This window comes from Pinus tabuliformis, chromosome 5_1, assembly GCF_031772625.1.
Source record: "Pinus tabuliformis cultivar Carrire ecotype Pingquan chromosome 5_1, CPIR1, whole genome shotgun sequence".
NCBI classification, from domain to species: Eukaryota; Viridiplantae; Streptophyta; class Pinopsida; order Pinales; family Pinaceae; genus Pinus; species Pinus tabuliformis.
This window is the reverse complement of record NC_142305.1, coordinates 633,931,133-633,936,023: the sequence shown is the minus strand read 5'-3', so window position 1 is coordinate 633,936,023 and position 4,891 is coordinate 633,931,133. Positions and strand designations below refer to the sequence as shown.

Sequence of the window (4,891 nt, the reverse complement as noted above, 5' to 3'; positions counted from 1 at the left end):
AAATGATTTAAGGGTTTATCCTTTATGCTTTAAGAATTAGGATATAGGTTTTGGGGTTTGGGGTTTGGGGTTTAGGTTTTATAACACTTTGGTAAATTATTTTAATAAACACTTAAATGAAAGTTATAGAACACTTTTTGAAATATTATAAAATTCTTTGTGTTTAGGGTTTATCGTTTGGGGTTTACTCTTTAGGATTTAGGGTTTCATGTTAATGGTTTAGGTTTTAGCATTTATGGTTTAGGGTTTATGGTTTATGATTTAGAACACTAATGTTACAAAACACTTTTTAGAATATAAAACAAAAATAGCATTTAGGGTTTAGGGTTTAGGGTTCAGGATTTATAACACTTTAGTAAATTATTTTAATAAACACTTAAATAATAGTTTAAAATGCTTTTTAAAATGTTATAAAATGATTAGGGTTTAGGTTTTATTGTTTGAGGGTTTAGGGTTTAGGATTTCAGGTTTGTAGCTTAAGGTTTATAAAATAAAAGTTACACTTAAATAAAAGTTACAAAAAACTCTTTAAAATGTTATAAATTAATTAGGGTTTAGGTTTTAGGGTTTAGGCTTTAGGGATTAGGGTTTAAAGTTACAAAACAATTTTTAAAATGTTATGAAATGCTTAGGGTTTAGGTTTTAGTGTGTAAGTTATAGGGTTTGGGGTATGGGGTTTAGTGTTTAGGGTTTAAGTTTTACAACACTTTAGTAAGTTGTTCTAATAAAAATTTAAATTAAAGTTACAAAACACTTTTTCAAATGTTATAAAAGGCTTAGGGTTTACGTTTTTCAGTTTAGGGTTTATAGTTTAGGGTTTAACTTTTATGGTTTAGGGTTTATAGCACTTTAGTAAATTATTTTGATAAAAACTTAAGTAAAAGTTACAAAAGAATTTTTAGAATGCTATAAAATTCTTAGGGTTTAGGGTTTATAAGACTTTATTAAATTCTTATAATAAACACTTAAATAAAAGTTAAAAAACACTTCCTAAAATGTTATAAATTTCTTAGGGTTTAGGGTTGAGAGTCTAGAATTTATAAGAATTTAATAAATCCCCTTAATAAACATTTAAATAAAAATTAGAAAAAATTTTAAGTGTTATAAAATTTTTAGAGTTTAGGGTTTGGGGTTTGGTGTTTAGAGTTTAGGGTTTATGGTTTATAACACTTTAGTAAATGGTTTATAACACTTTAGGGTTTAGGGTTTGAGGTTTAGAGTTTAGTGTTTAGGGATTAGGTTTTAGGCTTTAGGCTCTAGGGTTTAGGGTTTGTGGTTTACAATTTAGGGTTCACAGTTTTTAACACTTTAGTAAATTCTTCTAATACACTTAAATAAAAATTACAAAACTATTTTTAAAATGTTATAAAATGCTTAGTGTTTAAGGTTTAATGTTCACATTTTAGGGTTTAGGGTTTAGGGTTTATAGTTTAGGGTTTACGGTTTGGGGTTTAGAGTCTAGGGTTTAAGGTTCATAAGACTTTACTAAATGCTTTTAATAAACACTTAAATAAAAGTTTCAAAATAATTTTTAAAATGTTATAAAATGATTAGGATTTAGGGGTTTATAATTTAGGGTTTAGGGTTTAAGGTTTAGGTTTAGGGTTAGGTGTTTCGGGTCTACAACATTTTGGTAAATTCTTTTAATAAATACTTAAATAAAAGTAATAAAACAATTTTTAAAATTTTATAAAAAGGTTAGTGTTTAGGGTTTATGGTTTATGGTTTAGGGTTTGGGATTTGGGGTTTAGGGTTTAGGGTTTAGGTTTTGGGTTTTAGGGTTTATGTTTTTCTATTTAGGCTTTAGGGTTTTGTGTTTATGGCCTAGGGATTATAAAACCTTAGTAAACACTTAAATAAAAGTTACAAAATTCTTCTTAAACTGTTATAATATTCTTAGGATTTATGGTTTAGTGTTTAGGGCTTGGAGTTTAGGGTTTAGGGTTTAGGTTTTAGGGTATATGCTTTAAGATTTATAACAATTTAGTAAATTGTTTTAATAAACACTTAAATAAATGTTACAAAATGCTTTTAAAAATGTTATAAAATGCCTATAGTTTAGGGTTTAGTTCATAGGGTTTAGGTTTTATTGTTTAGGGTTTAGGGTTCATAAATATTTATTAAGTTCTTTTAATAAACACTTAAAAAATGTTACAAAACTCTTTTTAAAATGTTATTAAATGATTAGGGTTTAGAGTTTAGGGTTTTGGGTTTAGGGTTTGGGGTTTGGCGATTCGGGTTTAGTGTTTACTGTTTAGGCTTTAGGGTTTATAAAATATTATAAAATGTATTTTAAAACATTATAAAATTCTTATTGTTTAGGGATAGGGTTTATGGGGTTTTGGATTTATAACACTTCGATAAATTCTTTTAATAAGAACATGAAAAAAAGTTACAAAGCACATGTTAAAATGTTATAAAATGCTTAGGCTTTAGTGATTAGGATTTAAAATTCTATAAAATTCTCATGGATTAGGGTTTAGGGTTTATAACCCTTTAGTAAATTTTTTTAATAAACACTTTACAAAAAGTAAAAAAACGCTTGTTAAAATGTTATAAAATACTTAGGGTTTAGAGTTTAGGCTTTATGATTTAGGGTTTTCGGTTTAAAATGTTATAAAATGCTTACGATTTAGGATGTAGGGTTTATAACATCTTAGTAAATTATTTTAATAAACACTTCAAATAAGTTACAAAAATCTTGTTAAAATGTCATTGAATGCTTAGGGTTTAGGTTTTGGGTTTGGGGTTTAGGGTTTAGGGTTTAGGGTTTAAGGTTTGGGGTTTAGGTTTAGGTTTAGGGTTTAGGGTTTTTTTATGGTTAAGCATTTATAACACTTTTGTTTATACATTTTAAAATTTTATAAAATGGTTAAGGTTTAGGGTTTACAGTTTAGGGTTTAGGGGTTTAGGGTTTGGGGTTTATGGTTTATGGTTTAGGTTTTGACATTTAGCGTTTGTGCTTTTGTGTTGAGGGTTTCTGGTTTTGTATTTATGGTTTAGGGTTTATAACACTTTAGTAAATTCTTTTAATAAAGAATTAAATAAAAGTTACAAAACTATATCAAACTATTATGAAATTCTTAGGGTTTAGGGTTTAGTTTTTTTGGATTAGGTTTTAGGGTATATGGTTTAAGGTTTATAAAAATTTATTAAATTATTTTATTAAAAACCTAAATAAAAGTTACGAAACACTTTCCCCGATTGGGGTGGAAGAGACGACGACATGTGTGATCATTATGAAAATAGGGAGGTGGCAAGGTAGATCACCACACCACAGCATAATAACACAGGATGTTAGGACGACATGCAGAAGAGAAATTGAAAAAGTTTGAAAGCTCGATCAATTTATGGTCAAATCCTTTCCATAGTGCATTTGATCAGAATTGAAAATTGGGGATCGGATGGTATAGTCTATTCAATCTGTTGGGAGCTTGTAAGATCACAACCATGACTATTGCTTTCCAATCGGCTGTGTTTGCATTAATTGCTATTTCATTTTTACTAGTGATTGGTGTACCTGTTGCACTTGCCTCTCCCGATGGTTGGTCAAGTAGCAAAAATGTTGTATTTTCGGGTGTATCATTATGGATCGGATCAGTCCTTTTTGTAGGTATCCTTAATTCTTTCATATCTTAGATATGTTCTAGATGTTTTAGGTTCACACTCCCTCCCCCTCCTCCCGGAGGGCTTTATAGCTTTTCTGAAGGGCCTTTTACTTCAGGCCCAAGGAGGAGGGGTTTTCCATATCCGTAATTGAATTAATAATTGGACCATTCAAAAATGGTATCTACTTACGAATGGGATTGAACATATATGTATTTTCCATTTCAATTATATGAATATCTATATATTCATATAATTGAAATGCGGGTATGGTTGAATGGTAAAATTTCTCTTTGCCAAGGAGAAGATGCGGGTTCGATCCCCGCTACCCACCCTTCACATGGAATATGAAAAAAGAATAGTTCATGTATTGATCGTTTCTTTTCCTCACTTATAATTCAATTATAAATTGATAAGTGAGAGAGCAATCCTTTCCGGACCAAAATACTTCGTATGTTCTGGTCTGGCGGAGACAGGATTTGAACCCGTGACCTCAAGGTTATGAGCCTTGCGAGCTACCAGACTACTCTACTCCGCACCATTGATTTATATCATAATCAGAATGGGTACACAAAACAATAATGGGATATAGTACCCCTATCCCTATATAGGGATAGGGGTACTATATCCCATTATCACAAGAATTTTCAATTACTTTTTTCTTTTCCTACCAACTCGATTTTTTTATCTCGGGCAATAAACATGTGTGGGCCATCTCACGGAGTATGTGTCCGGACAATCCAAAGTCTCGATAGTTGGCTCTAGGTCTTCCAGTCGAAGAACAACGTCGATGGAGACGTGTAGGTGCACTATTACGTGGTGAAGATTGCAATTTTCTATGAATTTCCCATTTGTCATCCAATGATGACACTTTGCTTTTTTCCTCCAAAGATTGACGAATTAAATGATATTTCCGTTCCAGTGCTTGTCTCTTCTTCTCTCTCTGAATGAGACTCTTTCTTGCAACCGACTGGATCCACTCACTCAGGACCGGAGGCGCTCGACCATAGGGAGAGGACCCTCACCATATGAATAGTGAGTGACTCCGTCCCTTTAGGGTGCATTAGCACACTCGACTAATAAGGAGAGGGGGCTCGACTGATAAGGATGCGTAAGCAGGCTCGACTGTTAAGGAGAGGATGCGGAAGCAGGCTCGACCAACGGGAGAAGACCTTTAGGTACTCGACCCCAAGGGAGAGGATGCGTAAGCAGGCTTGACTGTTAAGGCCGCCATCACCTTTAGGTGCTCGACCATAAGGATGCGTAAGCAGGCTCGACTGTTAAG

The 4,891-nt window shown here is 32.0% G+C and overlaps 1 non-coding gene across 1 annotated transcript; it reads right to left on the bottom strand.

The window, feature by feature from the left end:
• Positions 1–4,070: 4,070 nt before the first annotated feature.
• Positions 4,071–4,144, bottom strand: TRNAM-CAU (transfer RNA methionine (anticodon CAU)). Its single transcript has one exon. It is a non-coding gene; the product is annotated as a tRNA-Met (tRNA).
• Positions 4,145–4,891: the final 747 nt, after the last annotated feature.